Source organism: Dromiciops gliroides, chromosome 2 (assembly GCF_019393635.1).
Source record: "Dromiciops gliroides isolate mDroGli1 chromosome 2, mDroGli1.pri, whole genome shotgun sequence".
NCBI lineage: Eukaryota > Metazoa > Chordata > Mammalia > Microbiotheria > Microbiotheriidae > Dromiciops > Dromiciops gliroides.
In genome coordinates this window covers 94,333,158-94,345,941 of record NC_057862.1, presented here as the reverse complement: position 1 = coordinate 94,345,941, position 12,784 = coordinate 94,333,158, and positions in this window count along the sequence as shown.

Sequence of the window (12,784 nt, the reverse complement as noted above, 5' to 3'; positions counted from 1 at the left end):
CAGTCAATCTGCTATGCCAGACTAATTCATGGAATAGAGTTGTGGGGCAGCCTTTTTCTTTCTGAGGAGACATTGTTTTTATAAGGGCTGTATTTCACCATTTTTATATTGGTCGTTTAGTTCTCTATGAAAAAGTTTAGTCAATTGCTACTTACAGTAAAGGTCATAATCACAGTTCACATTTATACCAATCAATCAAAAAGCATTTATGAAGAGCCTATTATGTGTTAGGTACTGTGTTATACCAGGATTCTTTTGGGTGGTAGAAATTCAATGGCAAAAATGAAATAGTCCCTGCTCTTAAAGAGCTTCTATTCTGTCTGGGGAGACAACAGGTGCTTTTATAAATACATACAACAAATGAACAAAATAAATACAACATAACATGTTGGGGAGGAGGATCAGAAATAGACTCCTGACTCGAATGCTTTAAGGGTTCCAACGTGCTTTCATAACTACACCCTTTGAGGTCGATAGAGAAGTGAGTTTCTTGGGTCACAAAGCTCGGAAAATCTTGGAGTAAAGATCTGAACCTAGATGTCCTGATTCCAGATCCAGGGCTATTTTCAGTAATGTTAAAATTGTGATTAGTAGCTCAGATTCCACCGGAATATGTTTAATATGTGTCATTTATTTTCACTTTTTTCAAAGCTCCTTCACATATATTATATTTTATCCTTACAACAATCCTATGAGGAAGGTAGTCCAAGTGTTATTATCTCCATTTGACAGGTGAGGAACCTGAAATGGAGAGATGACTTATTAAGGCAATACCCAATTTTCTCCACCAACATACATACACTTAAAGTCATTGCAGATTCAAAACATACCATGGGTCAGAATATTCTCAAAAACTATAGTTTTGGAGCTCCCATCAATGTGTTTCATTTACTAACAAACCAGAGAACTTGTTAGTTCAATGCAAAATGCATTTAAATAAACAGCATAGCAGAATACGTAGCCACAGAAAAGAACTACAGAGATTTGTCATCCCATAAGTGATAACATCAGAAATGGGTGAAAGGACACATATAGGGAACACATATAGGGAACAAAATATTTATGGACATGGATGGTGAAGCCAGGGAATACATGACTTTACTAGCTAGAGAAGCTCTTGGCATTTAAGACTCTCTTTTTAAATTCTTTTTCTTCTCCTGCCACATCTCTCCCAGACCAAACTCTTTTCTGACTTATGGTTCACAAATCTCCTATAACTCTTTTTTTAAATATACAATACTTTAATGAGATCAAATGAAATAATGTTTGTAAGCCACTTAGCATAGTAGGTACTTAATAAATTATGAAATAATAGTAGCTCACATTTATACAGTATTTTAATGAGATAATTTTAATAAAGTACTTAAGTACAGCGTGGTCCCTAATAGGTGTTTTTTTTTTATTTTAATAAAGTGTTTTATTTTTCCCCATTACATGTAAAAGATAGTTCTCAACTTTTGTTAGTACAAGCTTTCCAATTTCAGATTTTTCTCCCTTCCTCCCCTCCCTCCCCCCTCCCTTAGACAGCAGGTAATCTGATATAGGTTATATATATATATATATATATATATATATATATATATATGTGTGTGTGTGTGTGTGTGTGTGTGTGTGTATACACATAATAACATTAAACATATTTCTGCATTAGTCATTTTATAAGAGAAAAATCAGAGCAATGACAAAAAAACCTCAAAATAGAAAAACAACAGCACCAAAAACAAAAGAAATAGTATGGTTCATTCAGCATCTATACTCCACAGTTCTTTTTGTTCCCTGGATTTGGAGATCCTCTTCTATCATGAGTTCTCTGGAACTCTTTTGTACCATTGCATTGGTTAGAAGAATATAGTCCATCACAGTAGATCAACACACAATGTTGATGATACTGTGTACAATGTTCTTCTGGTTCTGCTCATCTCACTCATCATCAGCCCATGCAAGACCCTCCAGGTTTCTCTGAACTCCTCCTGCTCATCATTTCTTATAGCACAATAGTACTCCATTGCATTAATATACCACAACTTGTCCATCCATTCCCCAATTGATGGGCATCCCCTCAACTTCCAATTCCTTGCCACCACTTACAGAGCAGCTATAAATATTTTTGTACATGTGGGTCCCTCTCCCCTTTCCATGATCTCTTTGGGAAAAAGACCCAAAAGTGGTATTGCTGGGTCAAAGGGTATGCACAGCTTTATAGCCCTTTGGGCATAATTCCAAATTGCTCTCCATAATGGTTGGATCAATTCACAGCTCCACCAACAATGCATTAGTGTTCCAATTTTTTTCACAGCTTCTCCAACATTTATTGTTTTCCTTTTTTGTAATTTTAGCCAATCTGATAGGTGTCAGGTGGTACCTCAGAGTTGTTTTAATTTGCATCTCTCTAATCATTAGAGATTTAGAGCATTTTTTTCATATGGGAAGAGATAGCTTTGGTTTCTTCATCAGAAAACTGCCTGTTCATATCTTTTGACCATTTCTCAATTGGGGAATGACTTGGATTCTTATAAATTTGATTTAGTTCCGTATATATTTTAGAAATGAGGCCTTTATCAGAAGTACTGGCCATAAAAAATTGTTTCCTATAACTCTTAACACACATTTGGGTTGGAATCTGCATCCTTCCCAATTATTCTGGGAACTCTACTTAGCAAAACTACAAAGGAGCTAGGTGGAGTTGTGGTAAGGAAACTTTTTCTAACCCCCATCATACTCCTGGTCCATGCAAATTGACTTAGGAGCAAGATTTCAAATAAGTGGAACTGATAAAGCCAGTAACTTCTGTCCCATTTCCCTTAGAAACTAAATTAATATTCTTCCTAAATTAATTATCTTATGGAATTCTAGTTAAACAATGTTGGAAATAGAAGGGACTTTGAAGTCACCTAGTCCAGCCCTCTCATTGACATAAAAAGGGAACTGAAAGGCAAAGCATCTTTCTCAAGGTCACTCAGAAGGTCCTGAAGAGGAACTCATACTTTCTCACCAGACTATCACTGAATATCAAAATCAGAAGAGATATTACTATTTCTACAGACAGTGCAGAAAATACTTTTAAACAAGATCCATGGGACAGCTGGGTTGCACAGTGGATAAAGCACTGGCCTTGGATTCAGGAGGACCTGAGTTCAAATCCAGCCTGAGACACTTGACATTTACTAGCTGTGTGACCCTGGGCAAGTCACTTAACCCTCATTGCCTCTTCCCCCCCCCCCCAGAAAAAAAGTTGATCCATTTAATCATTTCATCTTGCAGAAAATCATTAGTGTAGTATGGCAGGAAAAGTGCTAGGTTTGGACTCAGAAGACTCAGTTATGAGTCTTGCCATTCCTTACAATATGCTCGACCTTCAATAAGTCATATCACTTTCCAGGCTTGTTTTCTCATTTATTAGATTAGATTATCTTCAAGGTTGCTTCAAGCTCTATATTCTACAGATCTCATTGAACTTTGAACTTGGCAGTGTGGCTTCATGGATCGGGTGCTGGACTAGATTCAGAGACACCTAAGTTAAGTCCTACCTCTGACACATACTGGCTTGTGTTAACATAAGCAAATTATTATGCCTCAGTTTACTTCTAATACCTCTCTCAGAGGGTGGTTATGAAGCTTAATGGGATAATGTGAAAAGTCACCAATTTCACTCTCTCCTCTAGAGCCATTTGGGTCCAGTGGCAAGATATAGATCAGATCAACTAGAGATGGACCCAGATGTTTAAGGCAGTTGGAGTTAAGTGGACTTGTTCAGGGTCACACAGCTAGTAAGTGTCTGAGGTGAGATTTGAATTCAGATCCTCCCCATTTCAGGGCCAGTGTTCTACCCACTGCACCACCAAAAAGCCCCACCTGTAGGACTTAGTAAAGATGTCCAGGAAAATGCAGACTTAAAAAATTAAGTGTGACCCTTAGAAGCCTCTTCTTCACATAAATATGCCCCCCCCCCGCTATTAGCATTGGGCTAATCACAACAGTCTCCAGTAGAATATTTGTTTTTTAAAAATTCATTTGGAACTTAAATACAAAAAGAAAAAAGAGAAAAAGAAACAAAATGTCCATGTACACACAACGTAAAGAGAGGATTCAATATAAAACTATGAATTTCCATTTCATACTCTTTACCTTTAAAAAAACTATGTAATAAATACTACACATTATTTTCAAAGCTACCCTGCTTTTCTCTGCTTCCTTTTCAGTTTTCTTTTGTTCTCTACTGTGCACTTCTTATTTTTTCTCCCTCCCTCCCTCTCTTAGAGAAGGTTACAATCAAACACAAATGTGTGTGTGTGTGTGTGTGTGTGTGTGTGTGTGTGTGTGTGTAAAACCATACTATATATACTTCTATTTATCAGTTCTTTATCTGGCAGTGGATAGCACCTTCTTTCATAGGCCCTTTGTAGTTGATTCAAGTATTTAGTATTTACAAGATGAATTTCAAAGTTGTTCTTAGGATACTATTTCAGTTACTATGTATGTCCTCTTGGTACAGCTCATTTCACTTTTCATCATTTCATGCAAGTCTTTCTATGTTTTTCTAAAATCAATCACCTTATCATTTCTTATAGCACAGTAGTATTCCGATAGAGTCATAAACCACAAATTGTTTAGCCATCACCCAACTGTGGGGCATCTATCATTTTAGCCAATCTGATAGGTATAAGATAATATCTCAAAGCTATTTTAATTTGCATTTCTCTAATCAATAATGATTTAGAGCATTTTTCATATGACTACATATAGTTTTTCTTTCTCCATTTAAAAACTGCCAGTTCATATCCTTTTTACCATTTCTCAGTTAAGGAATGATGCATGTTTTTATAATTTTGACAAAGTTCTTTATATATTTGAGAAATGAGACTTTTATCTGAGAAACTGTCTACAAAATTTTCCCCACTTTTCTGCTTTCCTTCTAATCTTGGCTACATTGGTTCTATTTGAACAAACCCTTTTTTAGTTTAATGTAATCAAATTATCCATTTTACACCTCACAAAGCTCTCCATCTCTTGTTTATTCATAAATTATTCTCCTATCCATCTATCCAGAAGTATGATAGGTAATATGGTCTTCCAATTTTCTTGTGCCAACTCTTTATATATCTAGGTCATGTATCCATTTTGACCTTGCTCTGGTAATGGTTTAAGATTTTGGTCTATGTCCAGTTTCTACCAAACTGCTTTCCAATTTTCCTAACAATTTTTTTTTTACCAAATAATGAATTCTTATCCCCAAAACTTAAATCTTTACATTTGTCAAACACAAAGTTACTATGATAATTTACTACTATGTATTGTATGTCTACTCTGTTCCATCAAGTAGAATACATCTAAGGGCCACATTCAACTGTGCTACATCCTAGGGTTCTGCTCAGAGTCTAGCAGGTATGGGTTGGTCAATCTGGAAAAACTCAGACTAACTAGGTAATCAGTAAATAAAGTGAGGCATTTATTCAGGGTCAAGGAATTGCAGTTTAAGATGACACACTGCTTTATTCAGACAGGGATGCCCTGGGAGGAAGGGAAGAAGGGTATTCTTATAAAGAAGAGTCATATATATATATATATATATATATATATATATATATATATATATATATATATATATATATATATCCTGGATATGCAGAATAGCCAAGCTGCAGGAAGGGAGTTTAGAAGCCATTGAGGATTTCCAAAAACAAGGTCAAAGAAATGTCCTTGTGATTATCTCTGCCAGGGAACAGGGGAGGTTAGAAACTGCTGGTCAGAACAAAGTAGAAGCCCAAAATTTTCCAGGAGTTAACAGTTCTAAGCCTCCCTTGGGGAAAAGGTCCTACCCAAACTCCCCACAGGCTAATCTTCTTAGGTCAGGAATGAGATTTGTTACTAACAATACTAATAACAACTTGAATTTGTAGAATATTATCTTTATGTCTCAAAACGCTTTTACAACTATGACCAACTTCATCAGTTACTGAAGAGCTTCCCAAGACTCAAATCTGGAAGACAAAAGAGAAACTATAGCATCAGTTGTTTTCAAGAGGTGAGCACTAGAGGGCTCTGAATTTTTAGGTGTATCCAAACATTTTGGGTGTTACATTGCTTCAGATAAAAGAGAATTTATAAGTATTTCATTTCACGTAAATTCTTAAACTGGTTTACGTAGTAAGGTAAGCATAACACTTTCAAAATAAACTAAATTTGACTAATACACACATGAACTAACCTCAAAATACAGGCCTTGGGACAGCTAGGTGGTGCAGTGGATAAAGCACTGGCCCTGGATTCAGGAGGACCTGAGTTCAAATCTAGCCTCAGACACTTGACACTTACTAGCTGTGTGACCTTGGGCAAGTCACTTAACCTTATTGCCCTGCCCCCCCAAAATTGCAGGCCTTGAACTTGGGAAGAAACCAACAAAAACCGTGGCTCTTATTAAAGAGAGACTGCACATAGGTGCATCTCCAGACTCTCCTTTGTCCTTAATTTATACATTCAGTGTGATTCCTGATGTCAAAGAATACTGAAATGAGAAAAAAATCCTGAGAACCACTGATGTCATGCAGCCCTTCCATTTGATAGATGAGGAAACTGAAGCTCAGATAAAGTAAGTCATAAGACTGCACAGGTAGAAAGAAGTAAAGGTATGATTTGAACCCAGGTTTTGGGTTCTTCTGATAAACCACACAGCCTCCAGTTTGGGCTAGGGTAGCAGCAATCCTAACAGACAAGAGGAAGATACAGAGATGCTACAAGAGAAGATGCCACATAATTTAGTGACTAACATCGTCGACCTTTATTATAATTGTAAGACCTGATCTATGGGGTCATTCTCCTATAGTGCCAATTTTTATAATGCCACAGCTTCTTTCTATGGCCCCCCAAGAGCTTCAGGGGATCCTTAAGTGACAATTACATATCATGGTAAACCTCCCCCAACCCCCACTTCAGCTACAATCCTACAGAAGTACAAGGGTAGAGAAATTAAGCAGGTCAAAGGTGATGGATAATGTCCTTACCCAATCCCACATTGAAAATGCCAGGATGAACAAGTGAAACATTTCTAAGAAATATTTTTGTCAAGGTAAAATTGTGTTACATCATACAGTTCAGAAGAATTTGGAAGAAGGAGACCAATGTGGGCTAGAATAGTGAGAGGTAAGCTTGAGTAGGGTTGTTTAGAGTAAGTACAGGACCATTAAGGAGAATCAAAGAATAAAAAGAGACTTCAGAGGTCTGAATTGTCCCCCATCTTCTATTTCAATATTTAGTGATACGACCTCACTGTCTTTTAAGACTGAGGGACAGCTAGGTGGCCCAGTGGATAAAGCACCTGCCCTGGATTCAGGAGGATCTGAGTTCAAATCTGACCTCAGACACTTGACACTTACTAGTTGTGTGACCCTGGGCAAATCACTTAACCCTCATTGCCCCACAAAAAAAAATTAAAATTAAGACAGTCTGTTTCTTGTTTGTATAGTTCTAATTGTTCCCTTCTAATGCTTATCCCAGTAGAATGTAAACTCTTTGAGGGCAGACCTTGTTTCGTTTTGGTCTTTTTTAATCCCCAACATTTGCCTGGCAACATAATAGAGGCTAAGTAGATGCTTGTCGAATTGGAGTTAATCCACTGGTCCTAGTCCTCTCTTCTGGAGCCAAACAAAATAATCTATAGAGTTTTAGGGTTAGGTGGGACCTTAAATACCATAGCCTTGTTTTAAGGCTTAGGCCTGGAGAGGAATACAAGGTCATATAATTAATAAATGTTGGAGCCAAGACTAAAGGTGTCTAACATAGAAGCTGGTGTTCTTTCCCCTTCATTGTGCTATCTCTATACAACGGAGTCACATCATCTGCAAATTTACCCAGACACACACACTTGGGGGAAATGAAGGAGAGAGATAAAAACAAATTTTAAATAGTGTGGGCAATTCTACTCATCATTCAGCAGCCATTCACCATTCTATTTAATAAGTGTGTTCCCCCGAGTGAGCATGAGATGGTGAATGAGAGATAGGAGATATGATCTATTGTTCCTTTAATCAGGTCTCAGCTCTGATGTGCCTCTCATAATGTGAACATCTTGTGGTCCTCAGTTTGATTCTGCAATCTCCTCTTTATCATATCCACAGACAGTCTATTCATTAGGCTTTTATATAGCCATGCTTTTACAGATATTATCTCATTTTATCCCTACAATGATACTGAGATGCTATTATTATCCCCATTTTACAGATGAGAAAACTAAGGAGGAGAGACAGGGGTTCACCATATAGTTAGTGAGTGTCTTGAGGCAAGAGCTTGTCAATATCTTTCTTAGAACATTATGCTCAGATTTGAACAAGTATGTTAGTGAGAGCAGCCTACCCTAGGAGTGGGGGGCAGGAAGGCATCATGGTGAACCAGGGCAGAATAGCAAAGTAGCATAATAGAAAGTGAACTAAATTTGGAGTCAGGGGCCTTGAATTCAAATTCTGACTATATTCTGCATTGGGCAAATCAAGGAATCAGTTTCTTCATCTGTAAAACAAAGGGGGTGGGTTAGGGAATTACCCACTAAGGTCCCTTCCTACTTTATATGCATGGTATAAATAGAGGGTTCATGTTAGGAAACTTAGAATAAGGTCCTGATCTATAGTCCTGGCTAGGTTCAAATTGTCTTTCCAGGTGACGGGCATGGTGTAATAGCTAATTTAATGTTGCTTCCCCCTCCCCATGCCTGACTCCCTAGCAGCTTTCAATTACAGTAAATGTTCTCAGAAAGGTTACTGATGCTATTAAAGTGACCAAACCCTAAAACCAACATTTAGCAGATAATGCTGCATGAGACCAGTTATTTCAGTGATTGAATTATTAAGTCAGAGCATCCACATCTTAATTTCACTGGAAGTCAGAATGGCATTGTGAGATTGACATTTGTTTTCCCATTAGCTCAGCTTTTGTTGTGAACATAGAAAGAACAGTGTAATTCAGGTGGGGGAAAAGCCCCTTTTTGTGGCAAAGAAGTTGAGTAATAAAGATCTGGAGGACAATAGCATGAAATACACTTGACCTATCATTGTCCAGAGAAAAACAAATTTATTATCTTTCCCCCTATACCTGTCTCTCCTTCTGATTTCACTATTTTTCCCATTGCCACTATCATTCAGTCTCTCAATGTTCAAAATGCTGGTGATTTTTTTGATTCTTCCATCTCTCTCACCTTTTATATTAAATGAGTTACCATGTCCTAAGGATTTAGTATTTGTAACATTTTTCACATCTTTTCAGCTTCCCCTTTCCCCCCAAGTCAATATTCAAGTACTCACTATTACTTTGTTGGGGTGTATGGGGTGTTCAAAGAGGACTAGCACCTCGGATGGAAGGTCTTGCTGATGAGCCTTTTTCAGGGCTGTTCACTCACTCACCTTTGGTATCTTCCTGACACTTAACTCTCACCTGCAGCTCCAAGAACCTGTAGTATATTGTAGCATAAGCAATGGCCACACACCAGTAAAATCATCTCAGCAGATGAGCTGAAGCAGGTTGAGGGTAACCAGTGGGCCTGAGAGAGTTAGCGGGGTATCTACCCCAAGCATGTGAAGACTTCCTAGGCAGAATGGGCAGATGAGAACCATTTGCTCCAAAGGCCACGAAAGCAGCTGAAGCAGATGCTGTGGAACGTTTAGAGCTCGGTCAGACACTGAAGATGCTGAGGTCATCCACTGAATCCCAGCCCATCTCCGGTCATCTTGACTTTTGTCTTGCCACTAGACTTCAATGACTCTGGAAGAGAAAGTGAGGTGGACTCTTTGTGAAACTCTGCCTCGCTTAAACCCAATTTACACACAAATCACGCACCTCATGATGTCATTGGCCGTCTTCAAAACAAAGTACAAACAACAACTACTCTGTATTTACAGTGATCTTTGGATCACTTGGACAAAAATAATTGTGACAAGATAAAATAAAATTATTGACTTATACAATAAAGCACATTACACATTTTTACGCAAAAACATTTGAATATATAATATGCTCCTTTTGTTGTTGTTGTGGGTTTGTTTTTTTTTTGCTACAATCTCATTTTATACAACTTGGCCCAAGGTTTTGCAATATTTTCTCTAATTCTTCATGGTCAAAAGATACAAGACAGTTTTCAAATGAAGAAATTACTTTTACAATAGTCATATGAAAAATGCTCTAAATCACCAATAATTGGAAAATGCAAATTCAAACAACTCTGAGATACCACCTCACACCCATTAAATTAGCTAATATGACAAAAAAGGAAAATGACAGATGCTGGAGAGGAAGTGGAAGAATAGGAACACTACAGCATTGTTGGTGGAATTGTGAACTGGTTTACCCATTCTGGATAACAATTTGGAACTTTGCTCAAAGGGCTATAAGACTATGTATGATTTAATCCAGCAATACCAATACTAAGACAATATCTCAAGAAAATCAAAAGGGAAAAGACCCATTTGTACAAAAAAATAGCAGCTCTTTTTGTAATGGCAAATAATTAGAAATTGAAGGGATGGATGCACATCAACTGGGAAATGACTGAACAAGCTGTGGTATATGATTGTGATTTAATACTATTATGCTATAAGAAATAATGAAAACGATGGTTTCATTTTTTTCTTCATAGCAAGGATTAGCTAAATTATGTACTAGTCTTCTCACTGTTTTTCTAACTTCAAAGGGCCTTTTTCAGTGTCATGTGACCATCAAAATGGAAGGCTAGACATTTTCTCCACTACTAGGCTTATGTTCTAAGGAGATATATTGATAGATAAGGAGGACACTGACAAGAAGAAAGTCCCCATATACAGCAAAATATTTATAGAAGCAATTTTTGTGATAGTAAAGAATGGGAAACAAAGATGGCACACATTGAATGGAAAATAAGAAATTATGGTACACAATCTGGTAGCTGAATATTATTGTGGTGTAAGAAATTATAAGTGTGATGAATACAGTGAAGCTTGGAAAGATATACATGATGTAGAGTGAAGTAATCTGAGCCAAAAAACTCCCAAACCACAATATACACAATGATATAAATGAAAGAATAACCACAAAAAATTAAAAGTAAATAATGAAAAATTACGAAGAATAAGCATGGCTCCAAAGAGATCAGAAGACACATCCACCCCTTTACAAAAGTGGGACACCCACAAATGTGGTACATTGCATATAATTTCAGATTTTTTTATGTAATGATTAATTTTGATGATTTTTTTCTTTTTTTTTGTCAAAAATATTACTTGTCTATATTGGAAGATTCTCTGGGAAGAGGAGGTGGAGAGGATTCTGGGGAAAACTTTGGTGACATAAAAGAAACAAAAGATGTTTTTAAAGTATTCAAAATAAGAAACCTATGCCAAGCTATTGGGGAATCAACAACAACCCTGTAGCTGCCTAGTACCTCTAAAAGTCTTTGCTTATTTTCTGAGTGTTAATTAGGCTGTTTCACAGAAATATTTTGTCAATTCTTGGCATTGTTTTTGATCACATTATTTTGTGCTTTGTTGTAACTGATCTTGCTTCCTTGTGAGCTTTAATAATCTTTAATTTGCTTGACTTCCACTTACAACTGCTGTAATATCTCTAAAAGTCACTGAAGTGTGCTCTTTAAGAGCTACAAGCTTTGCATATGTCCTTGGAGAAATAGCAATTCTTTTTAAAAACCCTCATAATTAAAAATACAATAAAGAAAGTGATGCATGGCAGGGAATCTACCTTCATCTAACAAAGAACTAACCAAAATTGGAGAAATATTCTCATTCTGGTTTTATCTGTTCAAGGGAAGATTTTCTGAAGTAGCTTAGTGTTGCTATGATCATCACTGTCACAAAAGGAAATCATATTCCAATTACTGCTTGTTTGAAATAATTTGCACACTGTTCTAGGGTACAATCCTTTCTAACCACCTGCCTAGATTATTGAAATCTCTTTTAAAAATAATTATTTAAGGGCAGGTAGGTGGCGCAGTGGATAAAGCACCAGCCCTGAATTCAGAAGGACCTGAGTTCAAATCCGGCCTTAGACACTTAACACTAGCTGTGTAACCCTGGGCAAATCACTTAACCCTCATTGCCCCACAAAGAAAGATAGAAAGAAAGGAAGGAAGGAAGGAAAAAAGAGAGAGAATATTTATTTTTCCAATTATATGTAAAAACAATTTTAACATTCATTTTCAAAACTTCGAGGTCCAAATTCACTTTCTCCTTCCCTCCCCTCCTCCCTTATTGAGAAGGTAGGCAATTTGATAATAGGTTATACATGTATAAATTCATGTAAAACATTTCCATATTAGTCATGTTGTGAAAGAAAACAGACAAAAAGAAACACACACACAAAAATAAAAATAGTATGCTTTGATTTGCATTGAGATTCCATCAATGCTTTCTCTGGAGGTGAATAGCATTTTCCATCATAAGTCTTTGTATCTTTGTATCTTTGTATTGCTGAGAGTAGCCAAGTCAGTCTCAATTGATCATCATATAATATTGCTATTACTGTGTATAATGTTCTCATGTTCTGCTCACTTCACATTGCAATCAATTCATGTAAGTCTACTAAGGTTTTTACTGAAATTATCCGGTTCATTGTTTCTTAGAGCACAATAGTATCTCATCACAATCATATGCCACAACTTGTTTAGCCATTCCTCAATTAACGGGTAAACCTTTAGTTTCCAATTCTTGGTCACCATAAAAAAGAGCTGCTATAAATATTTTTGTACATATGGTCCCTGTTCTTTTTTTAATTTTTATTTATTTATTATTATTATTATTTTTGCGGGGCAACGGGG